Below are 26,750 nucleotides of genomic sequence, written 5' to 3'. Positions count from 1 at the left end.
CCGGAGGAGTATGCAGAGCGGGGAGGAAGCCTGTGTGCAGTATGCAAGGCATTGGTTACAAAAGATTATTGGGATAGGATGAAGGAGGAGGAGCTATTGGTTAATACATTAACCAAAGGAGGGAGTGTACAGATGCAAGTGCACTGTCCCAAATGTGTGCGAAGAAATAAGGTGTTAGGCCCTAGCAGTGAAACAGCTGTCACATGATTTTGGTGTGGTGATATTATATCTTGAATAGAAGTAGTTTTTCAACACTATAGAGATTTTTAGTTTGTTTGTTGCACAGTAAAGCAATGTTTAGCAAAGGATTCTTTGTTGACACAATGCAGCGTTTTTTGTTGTTGTTTTTAACACACTTATATGGTTGGATAATGTTATGTTGTTGAAAGTTAATTCTATAATATTGATTGTGTTTTTTTAGTATAGGTGTTATTGCTCATAACAAGGATTATGCCGGCCATGTAAGAACAACATTTCTCAAAGCAGTTATAGATTGTGTTACTGTTTAAGACATGGTTATTTTGCTTAATTTGTTGGATTTTACTCTAGTTATTGTACAGAAAGCTTCGGGTGGCAAAGGTCAGGAAGGAGAGGGGAGCTGAATGGTAGCCAGTTTATTGTTGCAAGCGTAGTAGTTCTCAGGGGCCTTAAACAAGACTCGAGACAGCAGGTGCCTTCCCAGACATTAAACAAATGAATAGATAATGGTTGTGAAGGGGCACAGTGAGATATGCCAGAAGGCCCAGGGAGCATCATTTTGCCCAGGGAGCATGTATTTTGTGCTGTTCAAGTAATGATGTCATGTTTAAGGGGTGGTATTTTCATGGTCACGCAAAACTAAAATGTCAATTAAATTGCTTAATATACAGTGTTCTTAAGGGGCTTAGCGGCAAATAGCTAATGTAAATGCTAGAACTAGAATGATTGTTACATTTGTAGAGCATGTTCATTTTGTGGTTTTTCAGCTATTAATAATGCGTCCCAGTGTGGGCGTGTTGAGATCCTTTTTTTCAGTTCGGTTCAGTTGTCTGACTCTCCCAGACGTATTTGCAAAAAGCTTCTGTTTCTTTCTGCAATGTGTGCACTCTCTTTTTGCATTACTTGTGGATTACTTTGGGATACTTTACCTTTACAGTCTCCCTGAAAGGCACAGTGCAGGGGCTTGCTGGCACAGGACATTCTTGATCTAGCTTTGCTCCTCCTGGGTTGACCACCATAGGCTCTAGGTGACCTTGTTGTCCATGAACGATTCAATGCTTCTTTCTTCGACAAACACATTGCCTTCAACATCTGCTCCATGATTGGAACAAAACCATGGTCAAAGTGTCCGCATAAGTTTCAGCGTGTGCGGCTGGATTGTGAGGCGCAAATGCATCGCGCGAGTAGGCGATGTAGTGAAATAAGTGCAATAGGGACCTATAGTGCAAAGAAAACAGGATTGCACCTGGCACGCCCACAATACGCCCCTTGTACAAACCAAGGGGCCACTGAACAAGACAGTTATGCGCAGAATGTGAACCATGACACTAGATGCAGTGAAAAAGCTGGAAATAGCATGATGAGTACTCACAAGTAATCACCATTACTTGCACCCATATCAACCATTAACAGTCCCAGGAGTGCCACAATTCTGTGCCCCCCCAAATGCAGTTTGCACCTACAACCACCATTCCTAGTCCCTGTACACCCACCAATCTGAGCCCCCACATGCAAAGTGCACCTAGACCTACCAATCCCATTCCTTGTACAACCACCAATCTGAGCCCCCCCACATACAAAGTGCATCAACACCCACTAATCCTACTCTCTGTACAACTACCAATCACAACAACACACACATTACCCCACATCCAGGCCTCTCCCTCAAAGGACCAGCACACACAAGGTGCACCCCAAATCTGCACAACCCTCCACCCATTCCTCCCCCTGGAATTCATTCATACATTTGTCACTTGTCTGTGTCCATTAGCACCCACTCTGTGGGGGTACAATGGTGGATAAGATCTGTCCACCGCAGTTAGCAGTTGTGTGGTGTAGCTGATGGATGCCCCCCTGCACCTGTGTGTGTGCAACAGGAAGGCATGATGACAACCACGCAACAGCTGACGTGGGTGCCCCCAGTGCAGGCGACACACAATTTCTGTCAGGCCAGAGTGATGCTGAAATGAGATTTGAAGCAGTGGGCCATGTGGGACCCTGCCCCTGGAGGAATAACAGGAGTGTGAGGTCGAGCTTAGCTGGAGCAGAAACAGGAAGCAGGCACAGGAGTGTTGCAGCAACAGCTGGTTATTTCAGCTAGGCCTGTTTCACATGAGTTACGCGCATCACACAGAGAGAATTGTGCATGCACGGCTTACTATGGACAGGGGGTGCCTGCAGTGGATGCATCTGCCCTGCATAAACCTGCATAAGCCTAACGGATGGAGGATGCGGAGCACATCAGAATTCAGCATGACGGGCAGTGCCTGCATATACGTGGCACAAGTGCAAACTTGCAAGATTTGCTGTGAATCATCTGCACCACCCCTATCATGGATGGGAGGGGAACTGGTAGGGCTGGGAGATCGCTGAAGAGGAGTGTACCACCACCAAAATGTGCCAGGAAGACAGCACCAGCACCACATGCTGGGGATGCACCACTAGCACAGAAGAGCAGTAGTGCTGTATGGGAAGCGGCCTCGGGACCTCCCACAACACAAGGACAGCCACTGGACCCTGAGAAGGGGCAGAGCTGGAATATCAAATTCCCTGAGGGGGAGTTGCAAATCCTTACAGACTATGTGGATGAGCACCAGTCAGAGCTCTATGCATGGGCTGGCAGCACCCTAACACTGCCCCAGCGGAAGCAGAACTGTCAGGAGGTCACTGATTTAGTTAATGCCTGTGGGCTGGAGAAGCGCACAGCACCAGAAGTGGATAAGAGGATGGACGACCTCACCAGGTGTACCAAAGAAAAACTTGGTGCAAATGTGCCCTCTGCACAGGCTACTGGTGGTGGGTCTCCATGTGTTGAGAAGCTCACTCTTTTTGAAGAAGCTGGCTCTGGACGCTTCACAAGTGAGCATGTTGTTGATGTGGGAGTTGTAAGGAAGGCATGGTATCAAGCAGTAAAGACAGACACAAGTGATCAAGGGTGTTTTTTGAACTTCAATGGTTAGTTGAATGCCTATCTAATCCTACATCTAAGGATGGGAGCAAGCCTCGACCATCAAATAATAATAATGCAGTACTAGTGGAGTCTGTGTCAAAATAAAAGGGCCTATACTAATAGACCTATTGCCAATCCTTACTTCTAAATACAAAACGTTTGAGACAACAATGTACGCAAAAGAAAAGTGTTCAAGAAATAATGGTTCCATGTGTTAATATCCCCGCAAAAATATCGCCATACAAAAATATTGCCATATTTCTGCGCCGATATTAAGGCATGGAACCTGCGGGGAACAGCCCTGCAACCTCTGAATTATTTTTAATATAAGCAGTTGGCTTCCCTTCACCACGTTTTCAGCGTGGGAAAAGGTGACATGTTAGATCTTCACATACACTCTGGCTTCTTAGCCATGAGGAAACAGTTCAAAGCATAGGTTTCAGTGCCTTCTTCCAAAATCTCTCTCCCAATGACAGTCTCTTATTGCAGAGGACCTGACGTAACAAACAAACACCATAATCCTTTTCTTTTAGGATTTTCAAATTCACAGGTTCGCAATTGGTTTCCCTTGTTCAAACTCGGACCATGGCTCCCCCTAGTTTGGGCTCAGACCGCTTTAGCATGATGTTCATGATTGGCCTCCCTCATTCGGGCTCAGACCACGGATCCCCCTCGTTGGGACTCAGATTCCTTTGTATCAAAAACCAAAGACTTTTGATTGTGCGATGGGTTTTGCTTAAACAATTGCAGGACCACTTCGATTCACACCAATTCTTATTCTTCATCTTTTACTTTCGCTTCTGCCACTTCTCAAATAAATATCTTACAGAGACCTTTGATGGAGCACACTCACAGTGCCGGACCACTCTGTCATGAATATTGTGTCTACATTTCTACAGATCAAACATCCATCAGACATTAGGCAGTCCTCGCGTCTTTAATCACACACGTTAAGCAATCTTTATCCTTCCTCTTTGTATACAATGTTGCCACTTGCAACCTTGACCTCAACACAGACCGGTCCCATACCAGTTTCCCCAACTCACTAACTGTTTTGATCTTTCGTTGATCTTGGAGCCAAGCACAGTACCACAGTGGCTGCTGCTTCTCTCTTACTCGAACAGCCATGCAGGAGGGCCCCGGGTATCTCCGACACACAATACAGAATTCTTCATTCTGATTTCTGGGCCTTATGCTCTGAAATACAAAGGTGTCTAAAAAGTAACAGCTTTCTGCTGGAAAGTTCAAGGGTATCTCCCTCCTTGTGCACCCTTCGTGGTTTGCTGCCTTTCTTCACTCGTTCAGTTGCCGTCTTGAAACTGCTGTTCCTTCGTGTGCTTTCCCTCGCTCAGAGTGTGCTTCTGTGTTCTGCCTTTTATTCATGTGGGGAAATGTAATGGAATTCAGGTGTAAATGATTACCATAAATTGTCTGACCTTGCCTGGCCATAGTAGTGGGACATGTCAGGTACACAGCTCAGGTGTGAGTCTGTTTTCTCGCAGAGTGGGCTGTCTGTGGGAAAGTGTTTGTGCAGGAAAGGTGGGGTGGGTAGCGTTTCCATATATCCTACTGTGTAAGATGGGGTAAAGGTATTGCAGGGAAGAGAGGGATACTCTGTCTCACCATCAGGTGCCTCACTCCTACTCCCCCTGAAGACCCAGGTGATCCTCCCACACTGGTTCACCCCCAGGGTATGGATCCAAAGGCAATGGCCATGCCCTGGCCAAATGAGAGAGAGACCCCCGGGACTAGCGGGTGAGACACCTTCTGATTTCTCACAAAGGTTATGACACATATGCACTTGCAGCACGTGAGTGAAATCTATGACTGATGAATGTGGTCATGACACCACTGTGCATGACAATGTATTAGTGTATTTATGTTGCCCAGCAGGATTCACGTCAGGGCATTTCCATTCGGGCTGTACATATATGATATGCAGTGTGACTGTTGGATGCTTGATGGTCATTTCACTGCGCCTTACAGGTGTATTTGTGAATGGCATTTCCTAGATGCCAATATGTCCACTTTCTGCTGGACACATGTCACTGCACACAGTATCAGTGTCATGCCTGTGTAGAGTGTACTCTCAAGTCTAGGTGTGCTAACATGGCTCCTCTACTAGCAATGGGTCATGCATGTGTGAATCATTCACTGCTTCGGTCAGATGTTGACTTAGGAAGCATTTCCAGCAAAATGCACGGAGCTTCTTATCCACTGCACCCCTTATACTGGCAACAAGCAGCATAGACATGTCTCCTCATGTTGCCGGTGAATTTGGAGTGTCCATACTATGTTGTCCATGTAAGTGCACAAAGGTGACATCCATGTCGGGCTTTGTCAGACTTGCCTGTGATGCATGTGTATATTTGGCACTTGATACGCCCCACGCTGTGCAAATCTTTCTGTAAATCAGGCCCTACATGTCTGGTAAAGTGCAAAGCACTAATCATGTATTTAAAACGGCTTTGATTCCTCATGCCTGTGACACATGTACCTGAAATAGATGATTATTCTTGGAATATATGTCTGCTCATAGGAATGGGATCCCATTTCATGTGTTCCTCAACAGTGAGCCTTACCTTTTATTTTGGTGGAGGGGTTCAAGATGATGCAGGTAGCAACATAAGTCTGGACTTGTAGCAATGTGATGTAATTTCATTTTTTCCTCAACATGAAGCTTGGAGACTTCCTGCAGATGGGACGTGCACTTCAAGTACAGGCATTCCAGTCGAGCAGCAACATTATGGACTGTGCTTTCGACATCCTAACTGGGAGTATAAAGGGTGAGGATGTCTTCAGTTTCCATGCAAAGGTTTGTTTCCGTGGTGAGAGAAAAGTTCAGAAATCTGGAGACACGATAACTAAATGGTTTGTCGTTCTAGGACTATTGGAGGCCTCCATTTCGGGGGCCAGGCCACTCTTAATGTCATGTTCTCTCATCAAACAATATTTCCAAGAGTGGGGATCAAGTATGAAGCATTGAGCTTTGTAAGAGCTGCCCAGCAGAGCAAAGGAGAGTGAGCAAAGAAAGACCAACCTGTAGTTGGCCTGAATCCTGCATGGTTGAGCCATCAACCCAAATGGAGGTGTGCAGGAGAAGACAGGAAGGCAATGCTGGATGGTCTTTCTTCTGAGTGAACTTCCACTTGACACTGTACTCTGCTACTAAAGCTGTCCGATCCACTATGGTGTAAACTCTAGAATGAGACCCAGAAAAGCACAGTGTGAGGATCTGGAGGGTGAAGAGTAGGTATAATTGAGTGGAAAGGACCTGTATTTTTTCAGGTTCGCCATCTTGTTGTGGCAGGAATATGTTTTACTTCCGAGCACAGCTGCACAGACCATGTGTCCACCTTACTTTTGCCATGGGCATCAGTGCATAGGATTTGGGTATTTTAATACAAATCTCAGAATAGATACTTAGTCGGTTGGGGGTGATGAGTAGGGGGACTTTGGGAGGCCAGTTACCTCAATTATATCTGTCTATCTATCTATTGTGAAAAACTATAGTTAAGAGTATGGATGATCAGATTCATTGTGACAAAACCCATCAAATATGGCAGGTGTGGGGAAATAAGGACCAGCTTAACTCAGAGTGATCTCATGCATGAGCTCTGCCATGAACTCATGGATGTGCTCATGGACTGAGCAACAGGGGGACGGCTCAGACTTAAAATTATTGTCAACTCCTGCATTTGTTACCTTTAGTATTTGCTTGATTTTGCAATTTATCGGATCACATTCATTCTGTCTTAAATAAATAACTGCTACATCTTCTGTGGGACCCGCAGGACTTCAGCAGTGCCCACTGTCCATTCCAATGGTACCCATTATGAGTATTCATTCCTGTGGTAAAACATGATTGTCTGATTTACCATGTGAATGGGCAAACAATTGACAATTTAAAAGTCTTCTCCATCTTCACTGCAACTCTCCATGTACACTTCTCTTCCTTCCTAGCCCCCCTTGTGTAAATGTTGTGAAGCCTCCTTCACCCTCTTACATAACCCCCATTTATTCGCTGGTTCATGTGATGCACATTTGTTTTCAGAGCATATCTTACAACATTTCTGGTGAAATACCACAGAATTCCCCCAGTAAGAAGAAATCCTTCTGGAACAACCCGGATCCTCAGCCCATCTCTAACTTTCACACTACACATGTGGTCTGTTTTGTCCCTCCCCACCTCTGCCCCGATATAAAACAAGCCTTTTCTCGCCTTCAAATATTATTTTTAGCACTTTTCCTCTTTTCGGGATTCCCTCTGGATTACCGCAGGAATCGCTTGTGTTGAGGAAATTAAATGGCACCTTTTCATGTCTGAAAAGCCACACTGATGCAACATACCATGAGAGATATATAAACGCTTTATGCAACCAGGTGCAATCTCTTCCCCCTCCAATTACCTAAAACGTACTAGACAGATTTACACCAAAACAACAAAAGGCACCTCTGCAACACTTCTCATTTGGTGCAAATCCGTCCAGCAGTTTTGTGCTATATGTGTTCATGCAAGCACCCTTTTCTCTATTAAAACATGGATGGGAGTATGTCGAATAACAGCTTTTTTGGATTTCATAACATCTTTTGAACCATTTAAGCAATTTTCCCTAAAATGTTTAGTTTGAAGAGTTCTGTGCCAGACATGGAAGTTTGGGATAAGTCAGCACCAGTGAAAACCCAATGGCGTTGAATAACCAGGAATGATGGTTAACTGAGTCAGTAAGGAATCCTGGCCTTTTGCTGTGTAATTCCGCTTAAAAGCTTTGTTATCCGTCATTTTGTAACCAGAACTGTTACCATCACCAGTGATGGATGTGCCGGTTAATAGAGTATTCCAGTTAAAAGGTGCCATATAACAAAGCCTTACAGCAAGTTAAATTAATGGTTTCCAAACCTTATATTTGTAAATGGTCAATATGTTGTTTGTGTGTGTGTGTGTTTGTGTGTGTGTGTGAGAGAGAGAGAGAGATTTACAGTTGAGAAAAGGTTTCCTAAATTGCCCCTTAACAACATAGGTGGAGGCATGTCACATTCAGGGAGCAACACACTTTAGAGTCTGAGGGCCTAATTCATGGAACATTTAGCGCAGTGTAAAGTGGTTGTGCACTGCCAACAAACACGTAGAAATTAGCCTAATTCACAGAGCGGTGCAAAGTGTATTTTTGCAGAGCAAAATCACTTTGCACTGCAAAAGTACTCTTTGCACCGTGTTAAATGGGCCTATTGGGCAAAGCCAGGCAGATGCAGAAGAATTTTATTAAGTGCAGTTCCACTATTTGCACAGCTAAAGTGTGCATGCATTTAAAGAGCTCTCCTTTGTCCAGGCTCTTGTTTCAATTATGGAGCACATGTTGAAGGCAATGTGTGTGTTTGTCCAAGAAAGAAGCATTGAATCTTTCATGAACAACAAGCTTCAGTGACGTCATGTAGGGATAGCCAGGGGGTCTCAATTGCGACCCCTTAGGTCTCCCTTGCTACCCCTCTGGTCTCCCTGCTACTCCTAAAACAACACAAAACACTATTTTTTGTGTATGCAAGCTCCTGGGCTGTGGCCAGCACCATGTGGATCTTTGCTTCTGGAATGGCTGGCTTTCTTGTTCAGGTCTCTTTAAAAAATATAAATAAAAGAACAGAGGTTCCACAAGTCTAACACTTTCAGGAGTGACCCTAAATAAGAAAAGAAAGCATAGGAAATAATAGGAATACGGGAATACCAAATTATGGGCCTCATTACGAGTTAGGAGGTAGCCATGCTGTTTTTAGCCGTTCTTTTGGGTGGTCAACCCAGGATGAACAAAGTTATACCAAGGCTTTCCTGTGCCAGCAAGCTTATGCACTGTACCATTTGGAGAGACTATTTAAAAGGTAAAGTATCCCAAAGTAATCCACAAGTAATGAAAGAAGTAGTCAGAAATGCATTGCAGAAAAAAACACCTTTTTTCAAATATGGCCAGGAGAGTCAGACAGCTCTGTGGAACTGAAATGAAAAAAGCAACTCTACACGCCCACACTGGGACTCAATATTTAAAGCCGGAAATCACAAAAAGAACATGTTCTACAAATGCAACACTAACTCTATTAGCCCCATTTAGTGCGGTGCAGAGTACTTTTTCAGTGCAAAGTTACTTTGCTCTGCAAAAATACACTCTGCAACGCTCTGTGAACTAGGCCAGGTTCGACCTGTCTGTTGGCAATGCAAAGTCCATTTGCACTGCGCTAAATATTCCATGAATTAGGCCCTCAGGTGGTACGTGCTTTTCGATGCCATACACCGTTCTTGTCCTATGCATCACCTTGCTGGCTTCCATGTAACATCTGAGAAACAAAAGGGGGTAAACATGAATGCATCTAGGCTATATCAAAACACTGCACATAGGCCAAAGGCAGGGCTAAACCAAAGGCTCAAACTAATTTCCTCACCAATCTAGATACAATATAAAACAAAATTAGAAGTTAGGTGCACTGATCCGAATGGTAGTGTGACTTTAGCCCAACATCACAAAACAACCTTTAACCCTAGTGTAGATGAAATCAATTGAACTCAACCAACTAACATAATTTTAACAGAAATGCATCAACAGTGTCCCGCTGGCCATGTGATGTCATCAGTGTTGTCATCAATGACATTTGTGATGTCATCTTTGATGTCCTGGGTGTTAGTCTTAGCAATGCATGGTGGTGGCGCGAGGTATGGTTCCTTAGCTTACCATAACTTGCGAATTTCAGGGGTTTTTCAGTTTTACTTGGAACCATAACGTCCCTTTAACAACGTTTTTTTTACTGAATTTCATAGGATTTTAGTAGCAGAACTTAACCATAATGTCCCTTCGACAAACTTTTTTTGCTGAATTTCATAATTTTTTAATAGCGCAAATTAACCATAAACTCCCTTTATCAAAGTTTTTTTTATTGCATATACATATTCATAGTGTGAATTTGATACATGTTTACTAGTATTCCCTTACTTTATATACATGTAACATAGAACATACTGAACCCCCAGCTAGTGATTCTGATGTACCCGGACTGTGCGAATGTCCACGGAAGGACGCGGACAACATCAACACTACCCGAAAATTCAGGGTGTATCTTAAATTGTTCTATCATGCCATATAAACACTGAACAAGCTCACAAAAAGCAGCACATAAACACATTATATGTAATAATAAATAAGAAGTGGAACCTAAATATGTAACACATCAACCACCCATTTAAATAGCATATGTACTAAAATGGAATATACCAAAACAAAAAAGATATGCCTCCAACATAATTACCTCACAGAAACTGCACAGCAAGAAGCAACAGCAGACCTACACAACAGTAACAACAAAACATACCAGAAACTAGTAAGTAACCTTCATTTTTCTTATATATTTCTAAACTTTCTGTATTAGGTACACTAAAAGTAATATATTTTTTTACACAGAAATGTCCAGTACTTTGGAATGGCTTGAAGAACATTTACCATGTGAGGAAATGAGTGAAGACAGTGATACTAATGGTAGATACTTCTCTATATAAGCAAATTAATAATCATTAATTTATGTGTACTTAACATATATTTATTTTTATAGCAGACCATACAAACATTGAAAATTATATACCAAAAGAGATATTAGAAAATACTCTGCAGCGCATGGAACAAAAAATGGATATGCTTATGGAAAATTTCAATCTTTTAAAAGATTTTGTGGAGGACCACATAAAAGAAAAACATGAATATCATTGTCTCACATTCACCTGTTCCCCCTCTCCATGTCCCAGTCAACTATCCCCAAACCCTCACCACCAAGAAAAACATTATGATGAGACTTCCATCCCTTCATCCCTCCCCATCCATCCTCCCCAAACCCCTAATTCTTGGTATCAGGTAATATTTTCGCCACCAAAAATATCGCCGTACATATGGTCGTTGGGAACGGCCATAGGCAATATCTTTGGTGTCAAAAATATTAGGTGTGGGGGTTGTGGGGGTGTCCCCCGCACATAAAAAAATTATGCAGGGGTTGCGGGGGTGTCCCCCGCAGGGTCCATGTGTTATTTTCGCCACAAAAATATGGCGAAATATTTGTATGGCGATATTTTTGCGGCGGAAATATCACATGGAACTTAATTCTCCTGTATTTGTGTCAGTTTCTGCTTCCCCGTCTCTTTCATACATTTTATATCTATATAGAAATTAACAAAAAATATTATGTGTGTTTTAATTCAGTCCTTTGTGTCTTTTTTTTAAGAAAAAGGCAGTTAGGGTGTCCGAGGACAGCACAGGTGTCCGGGATGTCTGCAATCAACCAAAATGGCGGTGTCCTAAGGACACTATATCTGTCCGTACTGTCCGCAAGCAAGATAGAACTGTTCTTAGAGCACACTCGGTGTCCGGAATGTCCACAATTAACCAAAATGGCGGTGTCCTAAGGACACTATACCTGTTCGTACTGTCCGCAAGCAAGATGGAACTGTTATTAGAACACACTTGGTGTCCAGAATGTCTGCAATTAACCAAAATGGCGGTGTCCTAAGGACACTATACCTGTCCGTACTGTCCGAAAGCAAGATGGAACTGTTCTTAGAACACACTCGGTGTCCGGAATGCCTGCAGTTAACCAAAATGGCGGTGACACACAACCAATGAAGAAGCATACAAACAAAAGCAAACAAACACAATTGCTCTATATAGCAGCGGACAAGGGTATGAAAAACGTAATAATACCCTTATGGAACAAGAAATGCTGCTCACAAAAATATCCCCAGAAAATTCAGTATCACCTCTCCATCAGACGGAACCAAAACGTCCAGTGTACAAATGGCTGTGCACGTCAATGTGTAACATTGACAAAACCTCTTTCAAATCTTTACGCCAGTTCCTCAATCAATATTTAAAAGGCAAAGACAAATTCAAAATGAAACTTCTACAAAATATGGATACCTGTCCAGTGCGTAAACACACAGGATGACAAGGACATTCATTAGCCTGCATTTCAGGACCTAATTGCAAAAGCACATTCCATCATATCAAAATTATATCAACACATCATTCAACTATAGGAAATCTAGTCCATAAACTATATTATGCTAAAAGTCCAGCTTTAGCATTAGACAATTTAAATAACAATCTTCTACATGGTACAGCCAAAGACCTACTCAAAGAAATAGAGCATATCCAGAGAAAATATTTTGGAAGTGAAAGTCACTTACAAAATGCAATAGCTTTACAACAGACTAGGAACAATTCTACAAATGGCAACCTTCTACTACAAACATACAAAAAAGAAATACTAAAATATGAAAGTACACCCGCTGAAGTACCAAACCATGTGTGTGTTGCTGCAGAACTTTTTATAAAAGTAGCACAAAAACTGTAGACATAACATACAAAGTAGAAGACAATGAAGATTCCAAATGGTTTGAATTAGCTCTCTACCTTATAGCAGAAAACAAATACGAAATAAATGACCCCTTAAAACTTTGCAGTTACTGCACAGCAAAACTTGACAAAAACCAAACTCCTTCACATGCTATCACAAATAACTTGGAATTATTCCCACTACCAGAACCCTTGCAACAACTCAATTTATATGAGAGCATCATAATTCAAACAGTACATCCATTTCAAGTAATAATACGCCTTCAACCAAAAACAGCAAAATTACCTCCCTCAGAATTAGTGAAAGGCATTCGTGGCAAAGTAGTTTATTTACCATTAGATCTAAAAGAAAATGTACACACTTGAGAAGTACAACACCGCATAGAGCAATCTATAATTGTCTTAGTAAATGGTGTACCTAAAAAAGACAAAAAAAAATTGGCAACAACTTGTAGACTTACATAAAGTTAGACAAGCCTTACAATATCTAAAAGACAATAATGAATACTACAAAGGCATTAATATTGAAGAAACCTGAGGTAACCACTGAAATAATTTGAGAGTCACCAGAAACTGGCCAATTTGAACTTCTAGATCCTGCTACAGTATCCAATATTTTAGACCATTATACAATTCATCCATTTCACTCTAAAGATACCATAGATGATGCACTAGAAATGTACCAAATACAACAAACCAAAGGATCACCAATCAGCATGTGGGAAAAAAGTATAGAAGCACATGCTTTTCCTCTACTCTTTCCAACTGGGAAAGGAGGAAGGTACGGTGATATCAGCATCAGAATACTGCTCGTTATGAATGTATTCTGAAGATCACAGATTTAGACAAAATGTGGAATATATATTCCACATTCTCTTTGAAAGTGAACTAGCAACTCTATGCTACAGAGTTGCACACACATTGAAATCAGGTACCCATTTTCAAAATATGTTAGCTACGCAATTACTACAAAAAATGCAAGAAAAAGATGAGGTTTTACAATCGAGCATTACAAATCGATTAGCAAACATGCGTGGTACTAAAGAGTACTAGTTCCGACGTCACAGAGATGTATGGTGTATGATAAGAAACCTTGGCCCACCCACTTGGTTTGTTACATTAAGTTGTGCAGAATATGAATGGGAAGATTTACATGATTTCCTACGCATATCAAAAAAAAAAAAAAAAAACATAGATATACTAACACCTGGAGAACTTTTCTCTCTAGATCCTGTTAACGTTTCAAGATATTTCCATTATCACTTCATTGCTATGCTACACTTTATTTGTAATAAAACTGTTCCTCCCCTCGGAGAAGTGCAACACTTCTTTTGGAGAAAAGAATACCAAGCCAGAGGAGCACTGCATATCCACATGCTTTTATGGATTCAAGATGCTCCTAAATTCGGTCAAGACAGTGATGCCACTGTTTTATAGTTTATCAAAAAATATGTCACTTGTGAAATTCCTCCAGAAGCAACAAATAGTGATCTTCATGCACACATTTTACAATTTCAAAGACACAAATGTGGGGAATATTGTTGTCGCAAATACAAAAGCAAAGGGAAATACTACACCAAATGCTGCTTTGGTTTCCGTAGACCAGTTACAGCAAAAGGTCAAGTAAACAACTTCATGTCTTCATTTAGACATAATATTAAAGGTACAACACATTTTACATAAAAAGAACAGAAGCAAAATATATCAATGATTACAATGCAATCATTGCCTTCTTATGTAATGCAAACATAGATGTGCACTACATTGCAGACAATTCCACTGCAGTTGCACGATATGTTACAGCCTACTTAATCAAAGCAGAAAAAACAGAGCTTCAAGACCTCTGGGATGACCTATCATCAGACAAAACACTATCTCAGAAATTGTACAGCTTAGGCATAAAAATGCTCTCTCATAGAGAATGTGGCTCCTATGAAGCTGCAGACTGTTTAACTGGTACTGCTCTGTATGGATAATCTGAAAATATAGTATGGCTAAGTCTTGGTCCTGCTAAATCTAGAAAAAGAGTTCTAAAATCATACAACGACATAGAAACAATAGCCAAAAATGATCCCAACAGCCAAGACATTATTGGAAACAATTTACTAGACACATACTACCCAAACAGGAGTACCACTTTGGAAAACATATGTCTATACCACATAGCCCAAAACTTCACATACAAAAATAATATAAAACCAGATGAAAACACAAGGTAGACACAGAGTGACACATTGTGAAGGCAGCTTAGTGGAACTTACCAAACAAAGCTTAATTAATCATATCAAATTGTCATTAACAAATCCTCAACTTAAAGAACTATATTACATGTCCCTGCTACAACTTTGTAAACCATGGAGAAAAGAAGAAGAGTTACTAGATATCTATGACTAGTATGAAGATGCTTTCAAAGTAAATGAAAGCACTAGAACCAATGTAAACTTTACACAATACAAAACAATGTTGCACAATGAACAGCAACTCGAAGAAGCACTCCAGGCCCAACTAGATAAGGACACTCCCGACAGCAGTCAACTTTCTGTAACAGGAAGCCAAGAACCACTGGGACAGCCACTAATAGCAAATGAGGCAGAATTAGCGATGACAGAAGTAGAAACCACCATGTGTCACTATGAAGAAGATACAGAAGACTTAACTGTACTGCAATCAAAACTGAACAATGAGCAGCGTAGCATTTTTCAAGAAGTAACAAAAGAAATTGCATATGGTGTACAACATGAAAATAAAGAATGTAACTGCCAAAATTACAAACCTATACTACTGTACATCAGTGGTCAAGCTGGTTCAGGCAAAACATTCTTAATCAAAATCATCAGCAAGTTCCTTCAACAATTGACAAACAACTGCCAGCTGTTTTAACTACCCCCACAGGTTTAGCTGCCTACAAAATAGGTGGTGTCACTTTACACCGATTACTACTCCTTCCAGTAGAACACCAAAACATATTAGAAAATTACACATTTTCTACAGAAGCTGCAATGGAACTACGAAGAGTAATAAAACAAATGTAAATGCTACTAATAGATGAAGTGAGCATGGTGTGTAACCTAATGTTGGCTTTGATTCACCTCAGATTACAAGAAGTACTCAAAACAAACTACGAAGAGCTCTTTGGAGGAAAACACATTATTGTTTTCGGAGATCTTCTTCAATTGACACCAGTGAAAGGTGAACCTATTTTTAAAACCTTAGGACACAAACTCTGCCGTAAAACTGTTGGCAGCATAGGAAATGTCAACATTTGGCAACATTTCCAATACAGAGATTTAACAGAAAACATGCGCCAGTCTGCAGACCTCACATACGCCAACATTATAAAAAGTATTAGAGTTGGTGTACTATCTCAAGAAGCACAAGCAATATTAAAAATCCGGCAAATCCATGCACTCTATGGCCATAACTCATGTGCTACTGATGTCATGGAACAATTCGCACACAAAAATGTCAATTGTATGTCCTTGATGCCAACTCTTGCAACCTGTTTCAAATTCAATGAAACAATGTTGAAAAAAGAAATGCAACCAATAATTGAAATTTTCTCCCCAGACAAACTGGACGTACATGGTATGACACTACCAGTGTGTCAACAAGCCACAACAAGGCTACAATTAGAAAACTCTATCTCCAACACAGCTAGTTTGGAGAAAATATTAAAATGATCTTTAAACTGTAGCGTAATGTTTAAACGTAACCTTGACGTGGAGCAAGGACTAGTTAATGGAACACTTGGTACAGTTGTTGGCTTTCAAACATACCCATGTGACAACAACATTCAGTTTGTCAATATTCTCTTTGAGAAACTATCAGAAGTAAAAAGAATAGGACGCTCAACTGCTCGATTCCTTCTTTTCAAAGACATGTATGTACGCAGAGAACAATTTTCTCTAACTCTAGCATACGCAGTCACCATTCACAAATCACAAGGTCTTACCCTAGATAAAGCATTGATAGATATTGTGAACACAGTCTTTAAAGAAGGCATGAGTTACACAGCACTATCACGGTCTATTTCTAATCAACTTTGATGCAAGTAAAGTAAACGCTGATATTCCTTGCATTCTAGAATACAATAGAATACGTTCACTATAGACCCCATCTAAAAACCTATCCTGTTCCACAAAAAGCAAAACATTGTAAAAGAAAACTACTTCAAACAGAAATGCAAGAGGATCTCACTGCAAATCCTCCAAAGAGAGTAAAAGAAGCGAATACTTCATCAATTACTACAACCAAAGAAGAAACTACTACTCAAAGTAACTCAGGTACTTCTTCAAAGAAGCAACACACACTCCGAAGAAATGACTTGGACACAGAACTATCTGGTCCATTCAAATTTTCAAATATAACTGGTGTAAATTGCTACGCAAATGTAGCAATAAATATTCTATTCCAATTGCCACCAATTGTTGACGACATTTACTTACACAATACAGACCAATTGTGTTTGCAAATGTTAGTCCTTCATAGAAATGCAAGCAACAATCCTGACAACACATACAGTGTTCATGGAATAAGACAAGAATTGGACTACTGTGCTGAAATGGTGAAATTCACTATAAAGTCACAAGAAGATCCACAAGAATTTTTTATATACTTACTCAAGTACTGGAAAACAAAAACATACCTATAAATGAAATCTTCCAGATTTCATATATGTGAAAAGATAAATGCCCTCTCTGCAACAATGTAGCACAGGAAGAAATCCCTAATGAACGCTTTGTGTATGTATCCATACCTAACTGTGAATCCCTTCCATTTCACCAACTTGTACAAAATGCAAACCATGGCAGATTATGTACTACCTGCAATTCAGATAATCGCTCCATCTTACAAATACAAACGCATAGTAAATATGTAATACGAATGCTTCTGTGTTACAATGCAGATGGTACCAAAAACAACTGCAAGCTGACTGGATTCAAACATGGTCAATTATCACTCGGTAAGAAAACCTTCACAACAATAGGTATAATCTACCACACAGGAGCCACAACCAATGCAGGTCACTACACTGCATATATAAAAAAGAATGGTGGATGGTTCGAATGTAATGATAATACCATTAATCTAAAGCAGAGATTACCAGCAAATCTTATAAATGCTTATTTAATATTCATAAAACCAAAATTGAATAACTAATCTGTACATAAACAATAATGAAACTTAAATTAGAAAACTATAAACAGTTAGAATAAGCCAACAGGTAGCAAACTGCCCCAAGATTCTGCAACAACCAAACAGATAAATCAATACCACTAAATTATAAGAAAAAATAAACAGTTAGAATATGCCAACAGGTATCTAACTGCCCCAAGATTTTGCAACAACCAAACAGATAAATCAACACCACTAAAATATAAGAAGAAATAAACAGTTAGAATATGCAAACAGGTATCTAACTGCCCCAAAAATCTACAACAACCCAACAGATAGATGACTAACTTGAAAATATAAATAAAAAAATATAACCAGTTACAATACGCCAACAGATATCTAACTGCCCTACGATTCTGCTACAACCAAACAGATAAATCAAGAAGAAATAAACAATTAGAACATGCCAACAGGTATCTAACTGCCCCAAAAACCTTCAACAACCCAACAGATTAATGAGCAACTTGAAAATATAAATAAAAAACTATAAAAAACTATAACCAGTTAGAATACGCCAACAGGTATCTAACAATCTACAACAAGCCAGCAGATGGAACATTAGCCAGAAACAACAAATAAACACTGAAAAGAAATAAAGAAATGTATTGTACCATAACACAAAAAGTTTTTTTTTTAATCCAGATTTTAATCCAGCATGGATTTTTTCCCCACTGACCCAATGATTTAAGATACAAACACAGAAACTGAGCAAATTGCACAGTACACTGATTTGTAAACTACTAAATATGAGGGTGGAAATAATACAAAAATGCCTATTATGCAATGCAATAACTCATTATAAACTACCTACACTAACATGATATTTTCTTTTATCACAGAAAATGAAAAAAGAATATCTGCTCCAGTTACCCAAGTCATGAAAAAATATAGCCAATCACAAAAAATACATTCAACTCACAATACTGCTCCATAACACAACCATTGAAGCAAACATCTAACTATACACCACAATTCAAAATGTTTACTTCCATGGATACGTTATATTGCAGTGCTTATTACCAAACTCTACAATCTTAATTACAAGACGTAGTCAAAACTTAACATATAAACTATACAAATCAAACAGTGCACAAACTGTAGATTTGTGGATATTTGATGGATGTTTGATTCTATGGGTGTGTTGTGCTACGGCCTTCGGCCATGCACCCAAGACTCTAGGCCCTGGCCACAAACCACCGCAGCATAACACACCCTTAGAATCAAACATTTTAACTATGCTATAAGGGCATTTTTAATGTCTGCGAACATGACGAACACATCAGGGGCGCCTGCCACCTAAACAAATACAGCATTTGACCCATCTCTTACTCCCCCACCCTCCCCAAGCACTCTTACACACTTACATACTCCTCAAACTTGTATTTTTCCCCCGTTCGTTGCCGTGCTGTCTGCGGATCCAAGATGGCTGACGCATCAAAACAATATGACGCACCTCACGCTTCATACCAGCCAACATCCCGCTGTAGACAAGAAAATCTGGACATGGCGCAAGCCAATTAGCCAACATTTTTTGACAACTGCTTCATGGATTTCCATCCAGCGGTTTGGGCTGTAGGTGTGAGCAAAGTTTTTTCCCCATTCACTCTATGGGAAAAAAATTAATTTTAGGACCCCTGCTATAAGTTTGCCTCCCATGGACCAAACCTCACCAAACTTTGCAAAGAAAATCAGAGTGCGCCATATACTTTTTTTGCAAAGTTTGGCGTGGATGTGTCCATGGGGAGCGAAGTTATAAGCCGCCCAATAAGTGTTCTTCCTATGGGATTAGCAACTTAACCATAACTACATGGCCACTACCGTGGGACGTGTAATATTAATTTTAAAGGCTATAGCTGCACGTCTTTGAACTAAAGTCAAAGCAGTCATGTGTTGGCACTGTTTACCGCTGTTTAATGTGCATGCTGCACCATAACATAAAGATACCAACTCCCTTTTATGTAAAATATATAGTTGTGATTAAGTCTAAATGTAGATCAGCACCATGCATGTAACTTTATCTGTGTTAAGAGGTGTTTCTGACTGGTCTATCATCTAGTCTTCCTTTTTCACCCATTTGAATCATGGTGAGAAACATGTTTACTCTAAATGTTTTCCCATATACTTTACAGAGACAGGTTATCACATTTGTTATAGTTGTATAGTTACCTATGAAAAGTGATGAAGGATTGGAGCTTTTGGGAACTGTGGATCTCTGCGCTATTGTTTAGATTGTTCTGGTGCTTGTCTGGACTTCCTCTGTTGTTAGTCTGCTGCCTCTATGGGGAACTCAGAAGGACACAGCTCCTGCTGTCCCATTGTTTATGGATACTTGTTTAGGTAACTGAGATCCAAAAGTCATACTTGGGCGCTGACCAAGTGATACTTGATATTTAATACGTTTTAATTTCCGCACTTGGTAAGTGTTTGCAATAAATATTGATGTATTGTTTGTCATGTGCTTCATACAATGGTTGCCGACACGTCTTTCAACCTTAAGGTTTTTCTCAAGGCTTCAAACCACAGATCATTGCGGACCAGAGACAACCCACTTACCCATCCGGGAACAGGTACTACACAGTACACAAGACACCATTGATTATTTTCACCACCAACTGGGACCACGCATACATTTAACTTGCCTTGAGAAAAACCTTAATGTTGAAACACATGTCGGCACTAGTGAAACCCAAGCAATTGCTTTTTTGGAATATTATGGAAGTCTTGACCAACTAGAATGTATGTCACAAGAATGACAACCATTGTATGAAGCACATGACAAACAATAAATCAATATTTATTGCAAACACTTACCAAGTTTAGAAATGAAAACTTATTAAATATCAAGTATCACTTGGTCAGCACCCAAGTATGACTTTTGGATCTCAGTTACCAAAACATGTATAGTTACCTATGATATCACAAGAGCAAAGTGGATGAAGGGCATATCCATAGTATTCATTCTCAGCCAATTGTTTAAATCACTTTTTTCAAGTTATGTATCTGTATATTTTGTCGTTTCTTTCTTTGCATGAAATTATTTCTATGTTTATGTCAGTGTGTGGTTGTCATCATGCTGCTTTAAGTATGTTATTGACTCATGGACATTGCACACATCCAGTAGCTCTTTCTGTTTCATGTACCCCTGGTTGCGACTCCCCATATAAAAGCAATGAGAATGTGTTTTCCATGGAACGACTGCCACCTCATTCTTTGAGGTTGTCATGTATGGTTTTGAAGGCTTAAACTAACTCATTTGCAGATCTTATTCTAGACTTTATTTGAAGTCGTATACTTGTTTGGAAGGTGCAAGTTAATTGGATAATGATATTCTCATATAAATTGAGGTTTGATAATTGTGTCAGGATAGTTCTGCCTTAATGATATTTGCTAGGGTGTGTGCTGGCAATTTTTTTTATCCATTTGTGAAAAGGTACAGGCACATTCCATAGAATAGGCTCTACTAGGTCAAGTCATATTTTGACATGTTCTTCTCTTTCAACCTCAAAGTAATGGTCTTGAGTGTCAGCGAGAATTTGACAAATAATGTGTAGTTGTGTACATTTGAATATTGGAGAGTTATCAATAGTGAGCAAAATCCTGGTTTTTGCCTGTCAATGTGGTGCTACAGTTTTGGGCAACACCACAGGCACCAGGCGAGGCCAGGTAACCTGTGCCCCATGGCAGCCAGGCAGGGGAGAGGGACAAGCAACAGCCCAACAAAAGGGTGGGCGGTGCTCCTCCCTCTCCCTCAATACACTACAAAGGGACACACAGTTGCCACCAACCCGGGAAGAGAAGAAGGAAGGGCGAGGTGTTAAACAACACCTCTCCCTTCCTCACCAAGGGGAGCTAAGCATCAGTGTCAGGAAGGGGGGCAGAAAACAGAGTACTCTCAGGCACCATATGGTGCATTATTGCCATCGGCATCAGTCGGCCGGGGGGGTGGCAGCCGGCCCCCCATACAGGCACAACAAAGACCCAGGGGCAGCCCTGGGTCTAATATAAGGAGCTGCTTTTTGCAGCGAAAACCAGAATCAGCTTGTGTTCCCTGCACAGGGACCCAAACAATCCAGTTGGGTTCCTGCACGGGGACCCAAACAATAGATTTCTCTGCAAACACGGAGTCTCTTGTTTTTCCCAGAACCCTCCCACCCTAGGAAAAGGGCGAGTAGAGGTAGAAAGAAAACAGGCCACCGAACAGTGACCACACACACTATCGTGGGACAAGAAAGGTGGCAAGGGCCAGAGGGGGTAACCTCGGGACCCGATGCCCAAAAGTACAGCATATTATGGTTACTGTAATTATGATTGTTTTGTTATGACCATAAGTGTGCAATAAAATCTCACAGCATTGTATTGCCAACACTCACCCAATGCTCTCGTGTGCTACCTGGGAGAAAAAGGTATGGGTTTGTCTCACCCAGTTGATGTTACCACTCTGCCTGCACATGGGTCTATTGGTTATCACAAACAAATGATTTGTACATTTCAAATGTATGTTCTTTGATATTGCATATGTTCGCCAAGCCGAATTTATTTGCATAAAATGGATAACTGCTACATTCTTCTGCCTAAAGCTCACAACTTGTCACTATGTTGGGTAATTTCTCCATCCTGTCACTGAAAATCATTGATTTCTGTAGTTAAGGCAAACACTTTGTTATTATCAATTTTGTACGTTTCATCAGCAGAACATCACTCGTTGGAAGGCGTGTAAATTAATTTTTCTCAGAGTTTTTGTTTTAATTGGTCCTGTATGTATTTTCCCACATTCTTTAAATGTTGTTTATTTTTTTCAGTGATGTCACTTCTTTTATTGATTGAACAATGTTATTGAACAATTTCTTTTCAACTTATATTGCTTTGTAAACTATGATTCTCACATAGAGACTCATAGTTTACAGAGCATCTGACCAATAAGGATGCACAGAACGTGGGCGGAATCCAAGAGTAGGTCCCTGTGGGCTCTTGGTCTCCCAGGATGTCTGTCTTTTTTTTTAACCACCCTAACCCCTTCTCCCCTTAGATCACTGACCCCGCTGGCCTCCACAGATTCCTGAACCTTCCCCTGTAAATTCAACGTACCTATCTACATTCAGTCTCGCAGGATCCGTCTGCTTGCTTCCCACCCATTGAAATTAGTAAACGGAAATGCTCTTTCACTATTTCCATGGTAATCCCTGTTTCTTCTTTGATGGGAATTTGGACATGAGTAAATTGGAAAGGGCGAAGTTCTTTTGGGTTTCCAATACAATCACTCGCCTGATCAGGCAGTACAAGCCCATTAGCATCCGGTTGGTGGGAGCCAGCCAATCAGATGGCTAGTAACGCAGCCTTGACCCATTGGTACAATCCCACATTATAAGCCGACTGACAGCCGGCTCCCCCACCGCCATCTTCCCCTTTCCCCCTACCCTCTGTCCCATTTTTGTCTTTGTTTCTCCCCACCCCCTTAATTACATTATTTTGGCGGCGGCCGGTGCCATGGAAAGGCCGCCTTCCCTTTCCATGGTGGCCATCTTGGACAAGGATTTTCTTGTCTACAGCGGGACACCACGCGTGTCCTGTTGTAGGAAGTAAAACCCTTTTTTTTAGCACCCCAGAATACTGCTTTGGCAACCCTGGGTGCTAATGGCCTTCATCCCCCATTCCAGGTGCTGGAATGTGGGATAACCACCCAGAGCACTCATTATCCCCCGTTCCAGCTGCTGGAACAGGCGATGAACACCTAGATTATGCTCCATCTGGTGGGCTCCATCTTACTGCCCATGTACGTCCTTCCAGTGGGTGATTCTAATATTTGCACATGGTTTTTCTTTTTCATGTACCTGCATGCCCCTTTACAGACATTGCATGTGTTCTTTAGGTTTTGCAATAGTTTGCACATATTGTGTATGACTCCGGTCATAAAATCTTTAAATCAGCAATCTTTATATGTGTTCAGTTTTGGTTTTCTAATCTGCACACATTTGTTTGTTGTTCACTTCTGCTTTTTTTTTGGACTGAGTATTTTTATAGTTTGTACGATACTCGTTTTCTTGTCCAGCTATTGTTTCATTTAGTTGGGGAATGTCAAAAGTGGCAACCTTTTCCAAGAGAGGATCAGCTTCTACTCAATGATGATGTCCAAGAAGGCAGAAACACATGACTTGGTTTGCTGAGGGTACTCTTGTTCAGAGGAGAATTGCCTAGCATTTTGATGCTTGGCTGCCCTTGTGGATGGAACTAGACTGGCATCCATATGTGTATTTCTCATCCGTGGAAGTTACAGTGAGCTAAAACGTGGTTGCTGACCCTCCTGAGTGTGAATCAACTATATAACAGATTATATTATTTTTTATTGTGAGTTTAATTCAAAGCTTTTTACACATTAAAATCATGTATATCCTTTTTACAAAGCCCACTTAGGGCTGTACTGCCGTCATTACACAATTATCTCCGTTAACAGCTTTCACGCTCAACATAGCTATTTCAAGACTCTCCCAATTTGTATCTAACCATTCCCAATGTCGATGTCGCATGTTAAGTCAAGATCCTTCATTATTTTGTCTACGAAGTTTACATCTGCGCACACTAGTGTTAGTTTCCTTCCCTCCAAAAACCCTCTCCACCAGTCTTCTTCTGTCATAGACTTGTGCCCCTCAATGTGTTTGGCAAGGAAAAATGTTCTGTCTTCTAGCACTGCGGGACAAAGAGTTATCAAGAGCATTACTGTTTCCAGGGAGTCTTTGATATTACAAATCTTACATACACTGTTATTAACTCCTCTTTTCCCTCTTGATTGGCGATATTTGTTTGTTGGATATACGTTTAGCCTTATCTGAAGCAATTGGTCTCAATGATATTTGCTAGGACTTCTTTTAGATAATGCGGTATAGTGTTTCTCATTGGATGATCTTGAACCATGTCTACTAAAGAATTTTATTACATTTTGGCTTAAAGCGTGTTAATCCAATCAACTCTTTTCAGCTTCTCTTTCACTCTCTCAGGGTTGGTGATCGATGCCTCCAAGGACAAGCTTAAATGTTCAAGATGTCTATCACATTATTCCTACCAACTATTTAGTATTGAGGAGCCTCCCTGCCTCTCTGAAACTCGAGGAGAACCATGTCCAGTTCTGGAAGCACCTCAAGACCTTCCTCTTTGCTTCTGCCTTCTCTATTCCTCTCCCCTGCTGATGTATGGTCTGATACTGCACTGGTCACCTGGCTACCCTCTGATTTCGGGCCCAGGTCCCTGCCTGCCTGTTAGGGAGAATTCTCCAGATGTGCTAATTTCCCTTACCTTTTGAGAGCCCCAGCAACTTTGCAGGGTTTCTGGGATTAGATGTTTTACCTGGAAAGAGTGTGAGCCTTTTTTTCACATTCTTTCATGTATTATGATGTGTGTTTTACTTTTGTTTTCTTTGGTTATGGAGTTTTAAGACAACTCCAGTGGCATCATATTTTTCTGTGTGTCACAAAGAACCTTCAGTGCACTGGCACAGGGGTGTCTTTCAGACTTCCCAAGGTTTAAATACCTTCTCTGGGACTGACTACCGTCTCCCAGAGCCTGTAAAGTTAAATTGACTTTACTAGTCTCTTTAAATGTACTGACCCAGCACACCCTGTTTTACTATAGAGTGCTGGAGGGGTTGCCTAGCTTCCCCTGACTTAAAACACTCATGTAACAGTAAAATGTTACCCTTTCCTACTTTAAATGGCTGGTGGCAGTGGTTTAGATCAACTACCTTTATTGACCAACCGCTAACAACGGTAGCTAAAAATCGGGTCAGCCATATTTTTCAATATGGCGCCCAAGACCTATCTGTAAAAACAGACTCCGGTCATCTTTTTTCACCATTTCTTTTAGGAAATGTCCTTCTTGTGTTTGTCTCTGTGTGCCAAACCATGTTTGATCCCTTTGTTTTTTGGCGCTTGGCGGGCTTCAGTGCAGAAGCCCTCCTCTTGCGCCTGAGTGTCTGGGGTGGACAGGATGTGAGGGAGGAGCCCAAAACTCCCTGTGCTTAGTCTCCAGGAGACCTGAATGCACTCTGGTGTGATTGACCGGCTGGCTGTCAGGCAAGGACAGCCACCCTGCTGTGTGAGTGACAGCCAGGCTGGAATTAATGGGGTAAAACTGTTTAAAAGCAGGTCTCTGGGACTTGGAAAGACGAGTTGACCACTGGAACGAAAGAGCCGAAGAGGAGAGGAAGGAAGAGGACTGCTGCAACTCCTGGATGGCTTGTGAAGCCCTGCTGCAGGTCCGAATTGCCTACTACTCCGACGACAGAGAATCCCATCAAGGTTAACTTCTTCGCTTGAGTTTGGTGGGAACAACCAACTCACAAGCCACCTGGACACCGTCCTATTCTGGTCCAAATTTTCATCCGAGTGCTGTTGAAAACCAGAGAGCCAGAGTGAAGGAAACTAGCTTGTGGACTTTAAGGCACTCACACCTTAAACCAACGTCTTGCTACAGCTTTTGGCCTTTTCCCTGGGCAATGCAGGAACCTCCCGACGTCCGCCTCCTTGTCCCCATGACTGAAGCTCAGGAACAGTGAGATCTGCTCGAACTGCCAGGAACAACTGCCTCAGCTACAGCTTCCTTCATTGACAAGGTACTGTGCAAACGCGGACCGGAAATCTCTTCGGCCATCGAGAAAGTGCATGAAACTTTCCTCAACTACAAAGGCTTGTCCTTCCCTTAACATTCGTCAAACTTTTCTCCTAGCCAAATCCTTTCAAAATCTGTGGCAAAGACTTTACCGTTACATACCAGAACTGTGCTATCCTATACAAAAGACTCTGAACCATTGACTTTGGCCCAAGCCTATTGAGAAGAATTGCTGTTTGTATTTAACCGAAACCCTTTGCCCTGCCTATGAATGTATTTGGGCTGTCTATTCTTATAACCTTGTCTTTTTCCTCCTTTATGAAGTATCTGAAGTGCCATTTTGCTCCCACTTCATTTTGGAGCTAAACTTGTTCATTTACTTACCGGTTGGTTTTTGTGGTGCATTAGTGTGTGATATTGAACGGCTTATGCTAGAGTAATGTTTTTTAAATGACTGA

Source organism: Ambystoma mexicanum, chromosome 7q (genome assembly GCF_040938575.1).
Source record: "Ambystoma mexicanum isolate Mex_15411 chromosome 7q, UKY_AmexF1_1, whole genome shotgun sequence".
Classification (NCBI taxonomy): Eukaryota; Metazoa; Chordata; class Amphibia; order Caudata; family Ambystomatidae; genus Ambystoma; species Ambystoma mexicanum.
This window is presented reverse-complemented; position numbering follows the sequence as displayed.